Consider the following 23,696-nt stretch of genomic DNA (forward strand, 5'->3'; position numbering starts at 1 on the left):
TATCCGTTTGGCGATTTTGTTCTTCTAACGCAGGGCTGAATCATTTTCATTTGCGATACTTTTCAGATGCAGTGGCTATTATTTTCATAGTAGATGTTAAATCTTTGTAGTCGCATAAAGGTATATGTGAACGATACAAATGATACGAAATTTAATATATCTGCATCTAATTAATTGGAATATAAATGTTATAATAGATACAATGGCATACGAACACTTCTTGTAGCCACTGCCCATGTGTAATATTATAATAGTCTTCAGCTAAACATAGTATCATAGTCCAATAGTATCACAGTATCAAGTTCATAATAATATATATTCAACTTTCTAAATCTAAAATCATTTTCTAAACATACTGCATAACAGTTTCGTTTAATATTCGCTTGGTGTTCCCAGTTGTCTTTTATCTTTCATGGGTCATTCAGTAGAATCTTTAGATTCAATGTCACGACAGAATGATGACTTGTAGGGTAAGCTAACACGTCCCGAATTTGCGAACTCGTGACAGCGAAGACGTATAGTGGATCAATCAGAAATTTCCCTGAGATCGAAAGCAAGGGGGGTCAGATGTGTTCGCGAATTAATCGTGTTATCTGCTTATCCGCTTCTCGTACGGTTCAACGACAACGCTAACTAAGTTTACACCGTCGCACCTTGCAGATACCGACAAACTGCTTGCTAGAAGTCGAACGCATTTGCGACGTGCGGGACTAGTCCTATTATCGAGTCGCGCGTGTTTAATAGTACGACGCTGATAAGGTGATTTATGTCTAGCCGACTTCGTATGAATCTGTTTTCCCATAAGAAACGCGCGTGTCTTGAAACAAGTTGTATCTTGTATGTATAGAATTTATCGACAACAATTTGAAAGTGGAAAAGAAATACCGAGTTTAATATAGATCGGGTTTAATGCAACCTGAAATTAATTAAAACTAATAATTTTTCTTTTCAATATATATATATATATAATGTACAGTGTATACTACGACAAGTGTCGCAGCTCGTTTTCTCGCAAACCATTTCCACTTCAATTTTTTCCTTTCCTTTCGGTTTATGTTAAATAGAACTGGGCTGATTATTTAGTGCGCAAATTTCTAAGGAAGGAAATGGTATCTTTCTCCGTTTTTCTTTTTTTTTTTTTTTTTTTTCAAATGTAGTGGCTTGTTAGGACTTAGTAACGTTCATTTGAAATATTTTTTTTATTCTACATAGATAAAAAATTACGACCAAGTATAGTTTTCTCGAGTATACTTCCGAAAGATATCGAAATAAACGTATACCGGTTGATGGGTATTTTTATTGGAAGTTTGAGATGATCTCTTTGATCTAAACGTTAGATTCTTTCTTACGGCATTGCATAAAATATAAAACGATGGCTATCGCTTCTACAATAAAAAGAGACAAAAATAAGAATACTTACCGCCTATATATTGGTTGCCTTGTTCGTATTATGAAATATCTAAAACACGATGTTCGTTTAATAAAAATGTTACAAGTATTTAAAACTGGAAGAATACCATTTCGTGAGAAACGAAGAATAATCTTAATCGGTACTTTGTAATGCAACGGTTCCGAAGAAAACAGTCTGTGACGCTTTACTTGGTCAACCGAGTATAATATTAATTATATTCGGTATGAATCGTTGTTTAATTTTATCGAGAACGAAAATAAGCTCTTAATTCTTCATGAAGACATTATCATGAATATATAGCTGCATATACAAGCGCATCATGGAATTACGTAGAAAGTTTTCACATTTCCTCGTCTGTAGGTTGTTTCGATGAAACTTCCCGCCAGCTCCATCGACCATCGTGATGGTTGCGTAAAAGAAACGTTGCTGGTAAATACAATTTTACTGGTTGCTTTCTGCAAGCTTCCAGTATCTTTATAGCGAAGACTGTAATTGCAATCGTAAAAGAATTTTGCGAAACACCTCGAAAGTGTCCTGTCATTCGCTTTCTAATTCTTTCGCCTCCGTTAGGCTACCTGACTCGTTGTGCACGATCGTAAATAATAGGGGATATTTTTTTGCAGTTTCATCGTCCGCTTTATTGTCTCGCGATTCTTTCGATTTCCCTGCAGCCTTCGCGCAATAAAAACGGGGAACTTTCACGGATTATAAATCGCCACGGTATTTCTTTCCTTTATCCGGTAGGAACATCTTCTCGCTATTCATTATGAACATTAATCGCTGTTATTTGTAATTCTTAGAAGGACTTTATACTCTTCTTTAAATTCTTTATTAATCAAGGAACGATGCGCTTCGAGGTTTCAAAAATTTTACGAGATGCTTCATTAAAGATTCTTTTCCCGTTTTTTAAAACCCTCTTGAACCTTTAACGAATCTTCTTCGGGTTTATCAACCTCGTAATAGTTTCAATAAAATATACAACACGATCAAATGTTTGAAGTAATTAAATTTGATTTTCTTTAGAAGTATTTCTACGATCTTCTACTCGAAATTTAACAATTTCGATTCAAATTTAATCGATTCTCAATCAGCGAAAGATTTAGCAATTTTAAACGGAGTTGATCTCGTGGACTTTAATTAATTAAAGTAAGTCATACTTACTCTTGAACACTATATTACATTATCTCAACTGTATTCTACCCTCTGTCACCAAACACGAAGCAGAACAATCCAAACGTCTCAGTCCCCTCTGTAACCCTTTTCAAGTCGCTTCGTGGAAAGATCGATGGTCGAAGAGTCGCCTCCGTGGCACATGTTCCTCGAGGTTATCCGTGCACGAAAGAAAGAAATTATCTTCTCGAATGGAAATTCGTGCATTACGAGGCCAGGCACGATCCTTGCCGGTGATAGAACGCTGTGCGGTTCGCCGTTTGTCGCCAGGGTTACGGAAACAAAATAATTAGAGGGGAAAGGAGGGTGAAATAGAGACAGAGAAAGAGAAAGAGAGAGAGAGAGAGAGAAGTCTCCCCTGCAGCTGACAGGATACGAAACGACGAAAAGGAAAAGGGGACCGACGATTCCCCGTAGGAGTTATTGCGTAATCGGGTAAACTCTCGTTCAACCGGCGTAACTTCGTTTAAACGTTACGTACGTTTATCGCCAATTAAATTTCCAGTCCTTCGTTGATTTAAACTGGCCGCTGGTGCTGTCCGTACACCAATTTAAAAATTACTCCGATATAATGAACTCGAGCTCTTCGATATAATATATTTTTACCTTCCTTTTTCCACATTTTTCTTTTACCTTACGTTTGTTGATCGCTGACGATCGCAACGAAAGTATAAAAAAGAATTCCGATTAAGGGAGAATATAAAAGTAAGATTGGAACTTGTGACATTGCCTCTAGTGGTTTTTTAAGACGTTCGTATGTCACGAAGTTGGTCGATATTATCTCCTTCCCTTTTTTATCGATTATTTCGTAGTTGTTAATTGTCGATTGGGATACAAAAATGGAGGAAGTGAGAAAATATAAAAAGTAAAATTGAAACTTGTGATTGTCTGTTGAAAATGACAACGTGAGTTCGCGCTCGTTATCCATACACAGATGCGCTAGTTACAATAAATAATAAACAGAAGATAGTTCTAGATATAATCGATAGGTTTAAGATATTCTTTTGTTTTTATCCCTAGTCCATGTAAGAAAGTGCAATAAAGGTTTTTCGGCTCAAAACGATGTGATAAATTTATCCAAAGAATAAAATAATAGCTATTACGATCCTACCTTTAAATACAGAAATAACAACATTGTCGTTGATCGTCGAACAAAATATAGAAATAAAAGAAGAAATCTAGTTCAAGAGAAATGTACAAAATAAAATTGTAATTTCTTAACTTTATTATGTCACGAAAGTGGAATTCTCCAGCGATGATAATCGTCGCGAAAGATACATCCTGTTGCTCGATTTAAAACGACCGCACGGCTACTGATCCTCGACGGACAAGCCTTTGATTTCTCCGCGTGAGCCACCTTTCCACGCACGATATCTCGTGTTCCGTCTGTCCATGCGTTCGATCGTATTCCTTGCTCCGTTTCACGCATCGTTCCTAAGTGATAAATCGTCTGTCTGGATCAGGGTTACCTTAAAAGGTCGATATCGATCGCGCGTGCTCGATAGAGTCGTTCGAAAGGAAAGAGAACGCGCGCGAACTCTTGTCCGGATGATTGATGAGATTTCCCGGTTATTTCTGCTGCTTTTTGTCTTACGCTGAATTATTATACCTCCCTTCGACGGTCATTAATATCTTCCAGCTTGAATGATAAAAATTCACTCTTCTGGTCGTTTGATTCGATACAGCACGCTTTAGTTCTATTACCCCCATGGATCGTGGTGTAATTATTCCACAACGTTAAAACAACTTTTCTGCTTCTCAAAGGATCATTAACAGTGATTATGGATTCATGGAATTAATTATCTACGATTCATACGAACGTGAGAGATAGGAGGAGATTTGAATCGTTATCGCAGATTGTCAATTTAATGTGGATCAAACTTTTTTAAATGCGTCGCCTATGAAATTTAATTATAGAGTTACGTTACGAAGCGTGAACAAGGCTGTAGAGATAAAAACGTGTATTATTAAGAAAGTTGAAATATCTAAACTATATCTAGTTTACGCTCACGTAACTATAAGATTTTCGTACGCAGAATGATCCAAGGTGGCGATCTATCTAAGAAATGTTACCTATGTAGTTCTATCTAAAAATAGGTGCAGCTTTAAATAAAGTTGTAAACGTATACAGTAGGAAATATATATATATATAATAAAAGTAATGCAAAACATTCTTTTCTATTTCAAGTCGTTTGATCAGTTGAGCGTAACACTTTATATAATAGTATGACAGGCATAATATTCCGCACAAAATCATAACGCGCACGATATTAATTCTGCTTATTTCTGGCCGTGATAACGTGCGTCCACATTCTACTGCTACTCAAAACCAGATTGCTGTTCGCATTTCCTAACTTCTAATAAATATAATTTGGATGTTTTGCATATTTTTGTAGACTTTTGCACCTTCAAATTCCCCCAAAATGAATAAAAATCCGCAATCTATTTGTCAACACCAATACGATCGAGCAATCAGTGTAGAAATATCATCAAAAATAAACAAAGCATCAGCTTCACGCTCGTTTAATGGAAAAGATAGAACGATAGCAATATGGGATGGGATAGGATATGACGAGTGAAAGAATAAATAAATCGGTGGATGAATTTTTCCCGCGACAGGAAATATTTGTTCGGCGGTCATGTCGAGCTCTGGCAGCACCGGGGGCACTTTATAATTGCAACTTGTTGCCCGGTTGCACGCTAGCAGCGTGTTCTATACCAGTTCGCGGTACATGTAATTTATGGTCGTCGGAGAGGCGGCCAGGGTGGGGGGAGCAATTGCAATTTTAACGACCGTGCACGACGGCATAAATATCGAAGGACGTGGAACAAATAATTGATCAAGAACGTAGTCACGTTTCCTGCGAAACGATGTATCTAGAAATGAAACGCGTAGGCAACTCGCCTATTCGTCATGCATTCTAAAAATGACAATTTTTCCTCCTTGGTTGCTTTTTTCTTGTACTTTTTCCATTCGATAGGTTACGGGATAATTTGTTGTAGTCGAGTCAATTTAGCGTGCAAGATATTTAACCAGATGGAGTATCGTAGAAGAGAGTCTCGAGCAAAGTATGGTTCGAAATATAAATATGAAATTACAGTTTGGTACAATAGCGTTGAGTAGCGATGAATGATAGCAGTGCGAAGCGAAGAAAATACAGAGCACAGGCGGAAAACGTGGGTCGTGTTTATTGGTCCAGTCAATGAACACCAGCTGCATTTATCGATGATCTTTTATAGCAAAATACATACTTGCGTCGACCGTTTGCAACCTCGTGTTTTTATAGGAATATTTGCGAATTCTTTATTACGGATACCAGATCGAATAATAAAAGGTTATGGTGAATGAAATGTTGGTTGCTAAAAATACGATCTGCGTATCGAGTACAGTATCGTTCATATTCTATAATGCAAGTTCCATTGCTAAACACATATTTCAGTTTTATTGACTGATAACTTTGTAATAAAACGTATATAGGAAAACTTTATAGAGAACATATTCTTTCTTTTTATTCTTGAAACGTCTCAGACAGTCCAACGTTCTTCTAATTATCATCAAAGTCACCCACATATTATTACTTACTATTGAGAAAACTAAAAATTAAAAGCCTGATCTGTGAATTCTCGCAAAAGACAAACCTTCTCTCACGAAACGTAACAAAAATCAATTTCCAGGAAATTATTTCACGCGAGGCCAGCAGAATCGTTTAAAGTTTGAATCTCGAACCAGCAGTATCGTGAAATCGCAACGTTTAAATATGGTAACGAGACGAAACCGATATTACTCGACTGTGCTGGAGTTCCTTTTATAAGGGAGACGCGCGATTAAACGCGAATCGTTAATGGAAGGGCGTAAAGTTCCTCGTAAACAATCTTTATTCGGGGGTAAAGTTACTTTTTACCGTCCTCGTGCTAATGCTATAAACAGTATAAACTCGTTACACGTAGAAACAAGTAACCAGTCCTATTAAAACAATTTTAATCAAGACGAAGTTTCGCGCGAGTCTCCCGTTGTCCCTTTGTTTCTCTAGGTGGACAAAAGATTTCGCGTCGACGCTTTCAATTATTTCGCGACATTTCAGATTCTCGTTTTATTCGCCACATTAAACTACGTCATGGGGGCTTGAAATGTTCGATATGATGATTCGATTTTCGCCGCTTCGCGAATGTGCGAAGAAACTTCTGCAGTTATTTTGGTGTTTTATTCCGATTTTGGAAATGAACAGCTGGTTATTAATTTTGGGGGACATTTGGAATAACATACGTGCATGAGGATTCTTCGATGATTATGAACTTTCATACAAGAGCTAATTTTAGAAACGAAAGTTGAGAAGATTGTTTCCTTTTTATTTTCAAAATAAGGTGAAATATGTATAAATTTTAGTATACTGAATTTTGGTATAAAAGATATGTATGAAGAATGATGTATTTTCATAGTAAATGTTTACATTCTACTAATACTTTAGATTCTACTAATACTTTGTATACTATATATATATATATGTAGTGTCTTTATCAGTAGTGACTGTGTATGTAGATTATATTTATATACGAAAGAATATAAAATACCTAAAAGTGAGGTATTTGTTATAAAATGTGGATGTGAAACGAATCTCTATTAAGAATCTACCTTTTTAATTACATTCATAAAAATATGAATTTGCTCAAGCATTCACAGTCTGAAATACGAGTTTCAATAAAAAGACAGTATCGACTTCTCTCAACTACTTAGTGCCTTTTAAAATTGAAAATTTCCCTTTCATTTTCTATAAAAGACTAAACTTCGAAGGTACAAGATGCTCCAGCAAAATAAATATATTTCTCTTTTCATCTGTGTGTTAACAAAGAGCATTCGAGTATCTTAAGTAATTATCAAAGGTAATTCAATGAGCGGTTAAGATCCTGGCGAAAAGGCTAGCAGCAGCAGCCATAAGTACTCGTCGAGTCTGTAGGGAGTGAAATTAAGGGGTTGGATCGAAGGTCGCGAAGAAAGGACAGTGGTATAAGGAGCCAGCGAGCGATAGAGAGAATGATAGGGTGATAGAGAGAGCTGATGAAGAGGACAAGGCTTTGAGGACAGACTGAGACTGCTACTAGGTCGAGGGTTGTCGTGAATGAAACCGTGAAGGAGTCAGCCTCTCGTCTTTCATGTCGTACCAAGTCGAAATTGTCTCGAGGGTTCTCTTTCTATTAATACTGTTTCCACGATGCGCTTAATTTTCCTCGGTGCTCTATGTTTCGGACATCCCTTCGCTCTACATCGTGTCAGTCCTCATGAATCGTGTGGGAGAGACTAAGTAAAGGAGGTTGATCGTTTGATGATCTGACTGGGTTACCAGAGAGTGAAATCTTCCTGTGCATAAAATTTCGATTAACGGAACATTAAGGATAATTGCTATTTTGAAACAGTGTGAATACACAAATTTCATATCAAAGTTTTTGTGATTTATATTCTAGACTCTAGAGATTTAAAAGTTAAACGTTGTAGGATATTTTCATGGGAAACTGAAAAGAGAATAATTCCAGTTCCTTCGGAAAATAATGCGTTACCCTGTCGATACGAAAATTGAATTCTTCGCGATTTTCCTCTAGGGAATTGTTACTTATGACAGCAGCACTTAAACGTTTAATCTCTCACGATTTCTTACAGGAATTTGAGAATTGCGAAATAGAAACTATTTTTAAAATTATCAAAACCTTTTCGTTCCACTTTGCCGATTTGAAAGTTTCCTTCTTTCATAGAAAAAGGCGAATTGTAGAAATAATTTTCTACACCCCGTTAAAAGGACGTAAATATCTTTGGTGTTTCATGCCCGTAATTGTAACACGATATTGCTTGCTAGCACGCACCGCGGTACACGAATCGATGAAAGTGGCGCTGTCGGTGCGTCTTGAATGTAAGCCAAGCGAGTTCCGTGCGCGAGTCACGCATGAAAAGACTCCCGACATTACTGGAACAGTTTTAATCAAAGTAAACTTCCCTTCGGGTATTCTCGACGTTGCTATCGTCGTCGTCGACGAAGGTTCTTTGTCCCGTGCTACAAGACGAGAGAGGTTTCTCCTCGGTGGTTTCATTCATTCGAACCCTCGACCCAGTACCGCTCTTCATCTGTCCTTAGAACCTTGCTCTCTTCATCAGCATCCTTCTTCTATTCCCTCTTCCATCGATTCACCCTTCTTCATCCGCGCCTTTTCGTTTTCATTCCGGTTGAAAAGTGTTCGATGTTTTGCTCACGTACGTGCGTGTGTATCCTTGCCATTGGTGTTCTTTGATGCGGTAAATGTATATACGTCTTTAGCTTACGTTGGATTAAGAAAATGAAGATAAGAATGGAAAATGATCGAAATCTGGGTAGCTCTGGCGAACTAAAATATCGTTCATTGGGTTAAGAAACAACATTTTTAGAAATTTGTTCATGTATGTCTATACTCTTGAAAGTATCAGTCGTTTAATTTCGTAAAAGGTGTAACTTCATCGTTGGCCTTCTTTCCATAAGATCAAAAAGTAGATTGATTTTTTCGTAGCGATAAATAAGAAATAATATTTTATGAGAAATAGTAATGAATTGACGTACAACATTATGATCCTCGGATCACCATGTGTTATAATAATTGTTTTTTATTTTTCAAGTCCAAGGTGAAGAAATTTATTTATATAAATAAATGTAACAACGATTAATCGTTCTGTGTATAGATTTCGCTATTTCTTCTCTCTCAATGAAACTTTACAATCAAGATAATTTACAGGTTTTACCAGTATGTGCAACTTTAAACAGGCAGAGTTAAGCTAGACGATTCGACGCCGATCGAGTCGGTAAAGAAACCTAACACCAGCAAAATAGATATCTAGCAAATTGAATAAAACTCGAATAAAGTGTTGGAATAACGATTCAGATAAGATCTCGATACTGAAAGTTATAATCTAACCAAATTATCGATCCCCGAATCAGTAACACGACATGTATTTTGAGTCGTATTACTAGCCTAAAACACGGGTTCGAATGACGGTTCGATTAGGGTTCTTACAAGGACTATTTCACGCGTTAGTCCGATGTAATTCTATCTGTAATTATATGCATTATCTGTAATTCTATCGAAAGTCGAATTAGAGTCTGGTAATAACTCGATCCTGTTCCTCATCTGTAACAGCATTGAACAACACGTCAGCTAGTTTATCGATAGTTGAATGGATAATTTCACGATAGAACGAAGCGTCGACAATCGAAGGTCGTTCGGAGTTGCGAATTGAATTCTCAAATTATGTGCCGCGTAAATTGCCTGCGTATCTTTAATCCGTCGGTGCCGGAGAATCTCCACGGACGATGCAGTAATCGTAAAAGGTAATTCATGGACGTCCGTTCACGAGTATTCCATCTGGAAATCTGTTACGGCACATTTATCACGAATGTCACCTAACGTTGAGTCAACGTAATCCTCGACTGTAACAACTGGTTGGCAAAAAGACCATCTACGATTGAACATCGGAAGCAATTTGAAGAATTTTTAAATGCACCTATACGACCTTAGCATTAAAACTTGGAAATACAACGAACACCTGCCAGATACAAATTTTAATTCTTACATATACTAATACGCGAAAGTTTTCTAAAATCTTATCGAAGTACAAAGATTCCTATTCATGGAAATTCGAAATTTGCTAATATTTGTCATACAATACCCAAAGCTGCTACATCCACTACGCGTTTCATACTCAAATATCCTTGTTATCTGCACTTCTTCGATACGTCGATCTACCTGCAAATATTCCAACCATAAATCTACGCTGCGGAAGCTCTAACATCGACGACAAGCAATGCCCTATGGAACAAACACTAGAATCTACGACTCCTACGCGTTGTCCCGTTGCAAAACAATCTTCGAACGGTCGACTTTTGCGATTCTAACGGGCGAAGGTTAGAATAAAACCGTGCCACATGTACACGCTTACAGACGAAAAGTGATCATCGAGATTACTCGTTATCGTAACAAGAAAAAGCACGGACGCCCACACGGTCGATCGCGTTACGAACCTTAATTGCAGCTGGGTAATTGCATGGAGGTCTTTCGAAAGCGAGACCGGCCTCCTCCTCCTCCTCCTCCTCCTCTGATTCACGTTTCTCTATTTAAAGACCGCCGGTGAATTTTTCCTGATCGAAGACTAGCGGTGTCTGACCGTCGCGTCGAGGTTCGCTCGAGCCAGGAAGAAAACGCGGCGAGGAAAGACAGGCGAAGGCGGGAGAACACAGGCGCGAGCGTAGCGAGCGTCACGCTTTGCTTGTTCGTCCCACGCGAGCCAATATCCAAAGCGGATACGCGATATTGCGATCAATGCCATTGGCCTATCTGGAATACGATCCGTGGCAACGAGACCGTGGCTCTCTACGTGTGAGAATCCCGCCGGTTCGACGCGCTTCGAGATCGATTACCAGAGATACGCGGTCGAGCAGTGTCCCGTCACTTTTCATTCAAAAACCAGACCGCAAGCGTACAATCGAACGCGCGATCGACTATATGCGATCCACGCGACTCCGATCCGAGACTTTTTCTTCGTGTTTCCGCTGTCTGTGTTCTGCTGAACTTTATTTATTTATATTTGCTTATTTGGGGCTGAGATCTTCTTGGATATAAAAAGTAGATTGGAAGCAACTGATCCATTTGTAGTAACGATCTGAATTAACATTTCTGTGACTCTTTAAGGTTCAGTGGTGTTTTTATTTGTATTTGTTCCGATGTTTCGCGAACATTGCTATTCGCTTCTTCGGAGGATGTCTGAAAATGAAGGACACATTTGATTTTAATCGTCATTTCACATCTAATCTTCGTGGAGGTTGAAGATCTGAAAAAGTATCTGGATTGTATCAAGTGTACAAGCTAATGGCAAATTAATAATTAGAAGCAGCGCTTATTACTTTTTTATAGAACCAGCAGAGTGTGCATTTCAATTATCTGTTTAAAAAGCATGATAATAATATATTTTGCTATTTATCGTATATACTACTACATACATTTACAGTTTAAATATCATTGTTTGCGATCAGAATGGAATCCTATTAATTTATAACAACCTTTTTAATCCAACTTACAATGCAAAAATTAAATCGTCTAAAGAGCTTGTCTTAAGATGTGACGATTACGAGTATCAGTTTTATTATTATATATTGACTTTTCAAAATCAATTTATTCATCGTGATTGTAAAGAGTAGAATCATTTCCGCTTGATTTGTTCGTAATTTCGTAATTGATGTACATCTTGTCATGACACCGTTAATTTGTCGGGGGATAAATAGTTCGTATATTCATATAATCTACTCATTAATTAATCTATTTATTCTGATGTACGAGAGTAATGTATCCATCAGATACGATTTTTCGTCCGTGTAATAGGAGTTCACGTTCAAATAAGTAGACTCAAGCAGCAAAAGTTCGTTTAATCAGACACCGATTAAAATTTAATCGAGACAAATGAAATTCATATAAACGTAGTTTTATCGCACTTCCATCTATCTTCGCCATATCTTCCCTCCAGTATCGCGCAAATAAAGAAGAACAATACCAACTAGAAGAACAGGAATTTAACGCCTAATCCGCACGAAAACAGCGCAAGTCGACTTATCTCTGCGCGCACCGAACGTGTACTCGCATTAAAGAGGATTAAGGAGCCTCATCTCTGCCCAGCGCGATACCTGGAGCCTTTAGAACGGTAAATGTACTCAGGGAGGATAGTCACGAATCGAGCGTGCGGTCGATGATGTACAGATAAACGAGGGAAATTTTGCTCGAGAGAACAGAAAGACACTTTCTTCCTCTTTATCATCCTTTCCCTGTTTGTCGTTCTACTTGGCGTGTACCCGTTTCTGTCTCGGCGAAGGGACTCGCGATAATTATAAGTCGTTTTGCGGTTGGTGCTAACGAGCTCCTCGAAGCCGCCTCCGCACGAGCTTTGAGCTTGGACCTAGCAAGACCTCGGAACTTATGTTGTCTCTCGCCAGGAGGATATTATTGCTTTAGATACACCGTGGCTGATACTTGGCCGATCCGAAGCGAGTTTTTAAAAGTGTAGGTACAATCTACGCGAGTTCACTCGTGTGTAATTTATCGTGCTATTCGAAGTAATTAAAGGGTTGCTCGTGTAATCTTCCAGATTATAAATAGTCCCGAGTATAGTACCTGTGTTTATGTTTCTTTGGGTTTAACGTCTTGTTAATTGCGAATTTTTTGATCGGCATGTGTTTCTCAAGGTTGTAAATGGCAAGGTTGAGGCGAGTTTGCATAAGTGGTTTCGTATTTTCCTTTGTCGATTAGCTACGAAAAGTGTAGCTGTCGTTAAGAGAAAGAGCAATTATGCTCTACGACTGCGTGCACTCGCATAACTGCGAAATAATAACAGGGAATACATGGAGAAAATTAAACGTATCTGTTTTTTGTCTCGTACACCGATTTTTTTTCATCGGCTTAATAACTTTGCCTTCCCTTCTCGATTTAAAAATCAGTTTATTAGCGTAAAAATAGTTCACTTTTGAAACTGTACAATACTTATTTGTTTAATCCTTAGTTCCAGTATTTATTCTCGATTCTAATGACCAGGCTGCGGATATTTTATGAATAGAACTGGAGAAACTGGAGTAAATTCTAAATGATATTTTGTCTCACGCGTAAAGTATCATAATAAGCGCTACACTTGCACGCGTTCGAGTGATCGATCGTTTCCTAATAAAGCAATGTGATCTATCGGATCCATAAGAAATAATATCAAATGTTTAATTCAACGTTTATTTCGAGATCAAGGAATCTTATTGATTAAGAAATACAGAAACGCCGGGACACGAAGGAAAAGAAACGTGGCACGGATCTTTGAAGTAGATTAATCCCAGCGTGGGTCAGACGGTCGGATATTGGGCTAAACGTCACGCGCACCCTCTGCACGTTGCACGAATGTGGTCAACTCACCCTCCACTCGATGATCGCGCTCGATCCCGGATTGTTTTGATTGACAGGAACAAATAAGAGTGACGTGCATCCATGGGGACACTGTGTTATCGCGTCTGATCCTTCGGTATCGCCTCCCATGGGTGGATTAAGTGAAACCTTTTACACAAATATTTTGTGACGTTTATCTTTTACCCCGTCAAGAGTTCAACGTTTCAACGAATGAAATATGGTTTATAATCTGTACACTATTTTCTTTCTCTCGTCTAAGAAGACGGTAGAATTTAACATTTTTTCTCATAACATTGAAATTGTAATTGTATTTTTTCGTATCAAAGAAATAGGGCGAATTGTATTATTGGGATTTTATTCACATTGGAATATAATAATTTGTAAATGTTGGAAAAATTTGGTACTTGATTGTACATATTGCTTTTATACAGAGAGTGTTTGCATGGTTGAGGTTTGATTACAATCATCGTGAGTGGAAGCGAAGGATGTTTGGGGTTCGATTGCGTTAAAATCGTAGCCGGTGTCAAGTGTGGCATCTGAATGTTCCCATCAGATACAGACAGTCGCAGGAAACCAGAAACCACAGTTTCTACTTACATTTTGCCGTGAACGGTCTGCTCTCGCGGTCAGGAAGCGGAAACGGTAATAGATGATCTTTTTGCCCCACCTTTCGTTGTTTCTTGTACAAATCGTCAACGGTGTCATTTGAATGTCTTTGATCAAATCGAACGACTGTGTGTTCCAAACGATCTATCTTTAAATATATAAGAGCTATTTTATTTATTCGAATATCCCTAAAGAATTTAGAAAATCATAAATAGAACGAAGTGAGTGAAAAGATTTCAAAGTACTTTAAAATCGTTCTTATTTCCCCTACATTGAGAAAGGTCGACACGGCTTTCATTTTCGAGCAGATGAATTGATAAGAACCAACTCACGACCATCGATATCCCTTTATTCGACGAACCGTGGCTTCTTCATAGCCCCTAGTCATCGTTACTATGATTATTTTCAAATTCGTGCCCATGAGAGGCGAACAAAAGGGAAACGAGAAGCAGGCAATTCCCTCTGGAATCGCTGAACGGCGCTGGCTTGTCCAGCCATCTGTTGCCTTTCAAGGATAAAACCAAAAGTGGAGCCAGGAAAACCGACATCCTCTTCCATGGTCTCTGTCATTTCTCTCTTCCCTTCGTTGCAAACAATCTTCTTTGTATTTTTGTATACACTTTTGTATGTTACATAAACCTGTCCAGTATAAAGACGTATTAAAGATTGAATTCTTAAATCAAACAGATTAATTGAAATTTGAATATGTACGAAAAAAAGCCGATAAATCTAATTCTTTCCGAAATCTAGACCTTTATGAACGGTATATGGTAGGATAAATTATATATATTATAAAACAATTACCATTATGACACCATAATTTGCCATGAGCCACCCCCTATTCTACGAAGCGCCCTTTATCGTATAGCAACATTGTCTGCATACGTTCGACCCGAAATCTTCAGAATTCCAGAAAGTAGAATTCTATAAAGTGCAAAATTGCATCTAATATTAGAAAATATATAAAATATCCAAAATATATATTTTTCCATAGTACTTAATAGATAAAACAATTTTCTACCAAAATTCTATTTTTTTAATTAATTTCTGCAAAATATAAAATTCTCATAGGAATCCAAGCCAACTCATTACAGTGTCGATGATACTTGACAATTTTTCATATGACACACATAATGCGTACACAAAATTTCTCCGTAATATGTGTTCAAATACTTTCCCGAGCCACTGTACCTTTGGGTCGGGTTCGGTGTTTTATTGAGCGGTAAAATTTAACGGCGAACGCTGGCCCGTAACTTCCGGTGTTTCGTAGGTTGGCGGCCCTGGCGTTCGCCCGCCACGAGTCACAATGAAAGCCACCCCGCGCGCGGAAGGATAACAATGGCAACGGGAGCAGCGCCGGTCCTGGAAATACCTTGATCCCACAAAAGGTAGCTAAACACGAGCCAGGACGAACACCCGAACCCTGGCCCTTCCAATTATACGTACTCTCGACTCGCAAGCGGATTGACGGTTGGTACGCAACGATAAATCGCGACGGTGATCCGACTTCTCCATTGAATCGCGACCGAACGAACGCCAGGGAATCCGATCGTACCGCCGAATATTTCGGGCCAGGGGCTTTCGTGGCTTTTCAACCGACCACGTAGCCGAGTTTGTTCGTGCGTTCATTGTGTTACCGAGCAGTCGACTTTCGATATTCGAAACTTGCGTTTTAGAGATCCGCTTTGATCAAAGTTTTTGAATTGGAATCTTTGGCTCTTTGACATTTTTAATTGTGAAATTTGTTAACTTTTAGAGTTCCGCGAATAGTTGTATCCTTAGTTCTTGGCATCGTGAAACTTTACAAGTTTCAGATTTTGAATTTTAGATTTATATAGAATACAGAATCGTTTAATATATAATGATAGACTTTAAACTTTCGTTGAATACTTGCACCTTTGAAACTTTGCATCCTGAAAGATTAGAATATTTCTGAAATTAACTTCAATTAAGTCTTCTGAAATTAAAGATTGTCCTTGATCCTTGGATCTTGGAGTCTTTGTTGAGAATTATGGATCTTAATCGCCGAAATAAATATATAGGAACACTTACATTACACGTAGAAAAGATATTCAAATAGTTTCATATTTATTTAATATGTGATTTATAGGATCTTCATCAATATATATTTGCACGCGTCTCAGCACTCTCTTTGTCTCACCATCTTCTATATCACACTACTAACGGAACAGTTGCATTCATCTGTTTTTCGAAACGCTGTGCTCACATATACTTCCATACACTCATACTCATGTACACGTGTCACTACTACGGGGCTAATCTAGTCTAGCACACAAAATTATAGATATCTCAATAGTCTTTGAATATTTGAAACGTAGAATCTTTGCAAATTCTAATTTTTTAATCTTTGCAATCTTCGAAATATAATATATAAAAATTTCCTCTGACAAAACTGATTATACATTTTCTGTCGGATTTCGGAAACAAAAACGCGTTCGAGGGTTTTCATTTTCGTAGTTTCTATTAGTGCAACATCTGCCTCTTTGCTTGCCGCGCATTGATGAATTAGTTGGGTCAAACGACAGCCTCGCAGCTACGTTCACCCCCTCACAATTATCTTTTCTCCCTATGTATTTTTCCCTTTGTTGTTCATCTGTCAGCTCGCTTGAAGGATGCACAAAGGCTTTCTGGTACTCGCCGACGAATTCTGACGTTCCTCGCCCGCATGGCTTGTCATAATTTTCTAAAGTGCTGGTCACGCTTCTGATTACGATCGCGCAACGAGCGAAGGAATTTATACGATAAGCAAACATTTGCAAACAAACGAATGTCCGTAATTTCGTTAATGCTACAGAGTTTAATAAGCTTACCTTTTCCTCTGTACAGAGGGATTTTTCGTAAGGCAAACAAAATGGAAGCTTTTACATAAATCAAATAAGACCCACATTGAAATAATATGCAGCTTAATTCTCATATCAATATCATCTAACAATTTTAAATAATTTGCGATACTTTACATTTTAACTTTTTGAATATTTATTTCTCAATCTTACTCTAAATCTGTTGAAGCTGTAAGGATATTTTTTAATGTTAGAAAGCATGTAAAGGCATTAAATATTTCATTTAATAACTCTAAACATATTTTAAATAAATCGGTATCTAAAGTATATGTGTACACACAAAATAATTTCTGTATAAATTTCCAAGCAAAATTTTAGACCAAAGAAGCTTCGAATAAAGAGCTGCACGAAACCAACGTCCAGATCATCCATCAAGCGTTCTATCGGTCAATTATCGGAAATCAGCGCTGTCATCCAAAGAAAATGAAAACCAAACTTCCATTCTCAAGAATCCTTCGAACTTTCATACGTGTGACTTTACACAATCTGAACGATCTATAATAACTATCGTGCGTCGATCGCACATCGTAGATCGAGGGGACAGGACCAGGAAGACTGGTACCGCGAAGAAAAGTAATAAGGGTGGAATATCGATATTCATCGACTAGAGAGCAAGTGGAGGCGACGAAGCGCAACGATGCGCGCTAGATTGGCCAGCACTTTCCGAGATATGAAATTATTGTCCGGGCCAGCAGCCCCTGTCAAAGGATCGACTGACAAGCGATCTCGAACGAAGCACGACAGCTTGACTAATGCGGTTACTACGGCCCCTCGTGATATAACCAAATGAAATACTCCCACTCGCAAGAAGAAGCTGATGTCACGAAATCAAAGTTCTTTTCCCCTGTGCTTGGATCATCCCTTCTTCTTCTCTAAAGAAGAAATCATCTTTTCCACCGCATCAGCGAGAATTCCTCTGCTTCTTCGATCTCTTCTTTTTTTGCTCGTTAATCGATATGCGAGAAGGCGACGGTGACGTCGATTTATTTGTTGTTGACGTTTCGTAGCATTTAATTGAATTGCGATTTGCTAGGTTGAGACTCGATAGATGATTAATGATGACTTCGTCAGGTTGTAAAGGGACGATCAAAGAAATTGTTGGTAGTTTAGAATCGAAGATAGCATTCTTATTGCGATCTTGTGTAATCGAATAGCTTAAGATTTGAATAGTTAAATGTCGATTCTGAAGATTATTGAGATCAGTTGAGATAAATTGAGTTTGTTTAGGATTTTTTAGATATTAGATTTGTTTAAGAGGATTACTAATTATGATATAGTAATGTTAATATGATCCATTTCTGATAAACTCGCGTCTTCTTTAATTGCTCTCCATACAAAATACCATTTTCATGTGTTCGTAAATCAAAGTTCGTACATCAAAGTGTACAGTGACTGATGATTAATAATAAAAATCTATCTTATTGGAATATTTTAACTTTAACATGATATCATTTTTTCTCTTTTGGATCACTTTCTTGAACATGGTCATATTTTTTATTTAGAAGCCTTTTTCGTGTTATTCCACTTTTATTACAAATAGCACTGAACCTGGTTAACTTAACTGCCAGTTTCTTCGGTGCTTTCAATAACAGAAATGGAAATAGTACAACCGCGGTTCAGAGTATTCTCGAAACGTGCAGCTCGTAAACTGCTTGTCGAGCGAGTAGCTGTACACCTGACAGTCGAATATTTTATTACTTACGGAAGTTCTAGCTCGCCTCCTCCATCGCGGACCGTGACCCTTAAGGTGCGGTCAAACTCGCTCGACAGCCGCGCAATATGTAACATGAACTTCTGATGTGTTCTCCACGAGGAATCCAACGAACAGTTGCACGTGTTCATTCCACTCGTGCTTGGAATAATTCCGAATCGTTTGGTACCTGCGTTTGACAATGTAATTTGTATATTTCGCGCGAAGAATGCAGCATCAACAAGAAGCATCGACACATATCGCCATTTTCCATTAAAGTTTTTTTATCAGTTTCCATACACAGTGGCAGACAAAAAGAAGCATAAAATTCATACTTATGTATAATGCACTACATTAGTGGTAACTTTGTTGTACTAAACATTTTTATGTTCATATCATATGTTGATAACAATCATCTATATTATATCTATTCCTAATTTAATTGTTCTTGTCGATTATAACCTTTTTGTACTGCTTAGCCTTTAAACTTTCTTTCGCCTTCCAATGTGTATTTAACCTTCGTAGTATCAAATTTTTGTAGTCGTATGAAAATACTACTAACGATTCGAAATTTAATATTTGTATTTCGAAAATTGAAATATTTCCAACGCCCAAAATTTTAACAATTTGGAAGTTTATATCCGTTCACAGCTTACAAATTTTCTACGGTTTTCTGTCCCACTTTTTACGTAATCCCATTTCTTACGTATTCCTACCTAATTAATTAGTATGTAAATGCTATAGTAAATATTGCCAACATTTATGTAGCCACTCTGAATTAAAGAACTAGAAGAGTAGAAATAATAGAATATGTCAATACGTTGAATAATTACAATTCTATTTCTTGAATACTTAAACGAAAGTATTCGTCGAGACTTTGTGTTACAAGCAGTAAGCAGATTTCGATGTTTGCTTTAATATAAAAGTGGAAACAGTCGATCAGGGAATCTTTCTTTGTCTGCGTAGAGGGAGGAAAGTGTGTACATCGTTCGTTTGCCAGAGCAGAATGGAAGCTGTATTCTTCTTCTGGTAAACCTCTTCGAACCTTCACCGTTCGGAACGTATTCCACCAGGAATATATTTTTCCTCCTTGATTTGCAAAAGATTGCGTTGGTATTTACATAAAGTAAAGAGCGGGAGACGCGAATACGTTTCGATCTCTTTATCGGTGTATAATAGACCTTGGTATTCGCCGGTATTCGTGCAAGGGATTGTAAAATAGTCCTATTCTCCTTGCAAGTTATAAGATTCGGTAAGACTAAACGTTTCGGAGAGATTTCAGGGAGATTACATTTGAAATTAGTATAGTCAGTCCGCGAAAATTAGAAAATTTGGAAGAGCGAAGATTTGAACCAATTCAAAAAATCAAGCCGTCGTGAAATTAGAGATTCGAAAATTTGGAAAGTCGAGAATTCAAACATTTGGAGGATCGAAGATATGACCGTTAAAAAATTGGAGAGATCAGAAATTTGGATATTCATGGACTTTATGAGATCGAAGCTTGAAACATTCAATTCAAATTTGCGGGGTCAGAAATTAAAAGATTTAAATATTTGAATATTTGAAAATTCGAGAATCGAATACTTGTACGTTTCTAAGTTTCTACTTGCTTCCAGCTTATCTTTGCGCTACTTTCGACGTATAACAATTTTTTTTACGCTCTTCCAACCCACTTTTCACATTATTCCGTTCTTTCTTCCACGATTCCCACGTTCTCAAATTTCCAAAGTCCCACGCTCTCAATCTCCAGTTCCTAAAAATAACAATACATATATCAACTGATGGATACCTAGCGTAACCTATCAAAGTTTCCCAACTACACGATGGACATCCCCTAGTTTCTGCACCCTACAATTTCACAGGCTGGGTCCGTATACAAGAATAGTCATTGCTACCGTTAAACGAAGCATGCGACGAGCATGCTTTCTTCATCAGCAGCGTTTAATTTGAATACACGTGCACGTTGTTACACGCAAACACGCGCAAGAGGAAGGAATCGTCGTGCGCGAGTAACCGTGGATCTCTTTCGCGTAACAAGACACTGCAAAGTAGGAGAGTACATATTGATCTTCCATTTCCTGCGGCTGAAACCAAGGGCTCTGCGCCTTGGTGAATCGCGATATTCGCCGTACCGTATCCTCCCACGTTGTTCGGCGAACGATGACGACGGCCAGGGTTCTTTCCAGGCTCGACGACTCTTAACGGAGTCCCACGAGGCACCGATTACACGAATCGGTGATTCATAATCGTCGTTCAGGCTTCCTTCCTGAATGCAATCACGGCCGCGGGGCCGCCATCCGTGAATAAAAAGAAAAGAAAGTCTCAAGGAGCTCGACTTCCATGGTCGATCCTTAGTTTCTCGCCATTCACCAAGACGCCTCAGGAAGCTTCCAGGTCTGTGAATATTTCACGAGAGGATCTATTTTCATTTGGTTTGTGCTTAGTTAGATTAGATTATATAGTTTCATTTTTCACCTAATCGATAATGTTTTCAGGCTGATATAAATTTTAGGATTTCTTACTTGGGAAGTTTCATCGAGTTTGGCACATTTCATCAGAACGATCGTAAAATAAATGCGGATAAATAAAAAAAAGCTTTAGCGAAAATACGTAACGATTTATTTTCCTAAGGTAATTTCATTGATTCTAGTGTTGTTGTAATTTTGCTCTTGGATTTGCCATACAACAAGACGTCTCAAGAAAATTTTCAATCTCTGGATTTAATTATTTAACGGGAGCGATCGATTTTTCGTGGTTCGTGGCTAGTTAGATTCGATTATGATAATTAAAATTTTCAGTTTAATTGGCAATTATTTTAGACTGATATAAATTTAACATCTCTTTCTTGGGAAGTTTGTCTGAGTTCAGGGACGTTTCGTTAAAACGGTTGAAAGTAAATGCAGATATATTTTTTAGAATTTATGTTTTCTGAGAAGTACCAGTGATTTTACAATTATTTTTTATTAAACGATCCGTGTTTCTTCAGAGATTCCTCTGCATTTGCGTAAGAAGAGTCCTGCAACAACCTATTGTACCCAATGTCACAAAAGCAACAAATCACAACGACACTGCACACCAGAGAAACACGGAACGAGGATCAATTATGCTCTGCTCGTAAATCTCGAACTACCCTAAGAAGAATTTTATCATCGTAGGTAGTTTATAACCTTAAAGCTTCGGAGTGGCAGTCCACGTTCCATATACGTAGCGTTTCAAACGAAAGCCTTGAAACTTGCTTGTAACTTTATAAAGGCGAACGTTCTTTATCGGCGAAACTTTGAAAAGCGTTACGTTCAGCCGTGGTTTCGTAGGGAAATACACGAGAAACGTCGACTTGCGACGATCTTTGAGAACGCGTTAAAATATAAATTGCATTCATTAAAGTTGAATGGACACGTAATGACGCTAAACGCTATTGATTTCGTATTCTATAGAGCGGCCAGTTCGAGTTGGCATCGGCGAGACTGGTCTCGGATACAGGTGTCTTATTGTCTGAATACCCCGAAGCTCTCATTGTTTGGATGTTCCAGATGTTAATTCTAGGTGGTACATCCGCATGAAATACCTTTTCGAGTCTCGTGAATACGAAAAGCAAACGAAGACCAGTCGGATGAACATGAAAAATAGTTGACATATCCTGTCCGCGATTTTTTTACGTATAGTCAAGATGAAAGTAGGTTGATCGAAATATCTGAGAGGGAATGGTACAATCTTTTTTTATCCGGATCCATTGTTTGATGAACTGGTTTCCTTTTCCTCGATCCATACACATTCCTGAGTGCAATGTGGACGTGCCAAGCGAATGTGCCAATATACAGCTCTATTCATAAATATTGGCACATTGTTGATCTCATACAAAATGCAATAATCGGGCTGGATCGTCAGGCAAACCAGGGAATCGATCAAACCTTTGTATTTATACAAGATAACGACCCACGAAATGTACGATAAATAATTGTCAGGAACTGCTCACGTTATAAGAAAGTTATAAAATATAAAATATACGAGAGTTATAAAAAAAAGTAAAGAATAAACGATTATGCATAGTCCCCACAGTTTCCTGATCGAAATCTTGTCGAAAAAATTTCAGCTGAATTGCGTATCGTCGATGAAACTTGAAATCTGAGAAATCCAAAAGCTGAATCTAATCTATGAAAACCCGTGCGACATTTATGGAACCAAATAACCACAGACATATTAGGAAAACTAACGAAACGAAGGCACACGATTTGTCCAAACTTAGTCTGCAACTGGAGAACTGCAGAAACTGCCGCGGGAGCCGAAGAAATGATCGGTAAACCGATACATCTACGACTGACAGAGGAACCCTCGTTAAACCGGCGATTCATCATTCGTTGAGGAGTCTTTAAGGACGATTAGGCAGTACGTCGACGAGCAAAAGGGTCAACGAGGCCTGGCCTACGTCAAAATAGATGGGAACCTGTTTTCCTCCGTTACCGTCCGTATCTTCAACCCTCGTAACGAAACTTGGTTAACCCTTTCGGGTAACTGGAGCAAGTCTACTTCTGTGTTTCTTTTTTTCCTTTCGTTTCATCGAAGGGAGAGGACCACGTGCCTTCGAGGCTCATTTTCACCAGAACTTATCTCCGTTAAACGTATACGCGAACTAGGATCTTGCTGGTGCAGGGGACGAAGGATTTCGTAGACACCATCGCCAGAGGCAATCTGGGCACCAAATTGAGCCGTACTTTCGTCGAGGCGACACGCGCCCTCTGATTAAATCGGGTGTATTATTGACGACGACCTGCCTTGTCTTCGACATCGTGAAACTTTACACGATGCGTTTTTACAGCTTACAAGAACTTCGTCGCGAATTTCACTCATTGAGAGACAACATTCCGCAAACGTATAACGTTCTATCTGCAATATTTTGCAATTAATTTACGTTATATTCTCGTGCAAGAGTTTTGTTTTTAACATTGTAGCTTGGGAAGCAAGTTCCAGGAATTAACTCATCTCCATAACTCAACCTTATTATTATTAACTTTCCCACTTACAA

General features: G+C 38.2%; 1 protein-coding gene across 8 annotated transcripts in view; it reads left to right on the top strand.

The window, feature by feature from the left end:
* LOC139986835 (uncharacterized) overlaps positions 1-23,696 on the top strand; it is a 388,837-nt gene that overhangs the window by 245,265 nt on the left and 119,876 nt on the right. The window lies entirely within an intron of this gene.

This window comes from Bombus fervidus, chromosome 1 (assembly GCF_041682495.2).
Source record: "Bombus fervidus isolate BK054 chromosome 1, iyBomFerv1, whole genome shotgun sequence".
Taxonomy (NCBI): Eukaryota; Metazoa; Arthropoda; class Insecta; order Hymenoptera; family Apidae; genus Bombus; species Bombus fervidus.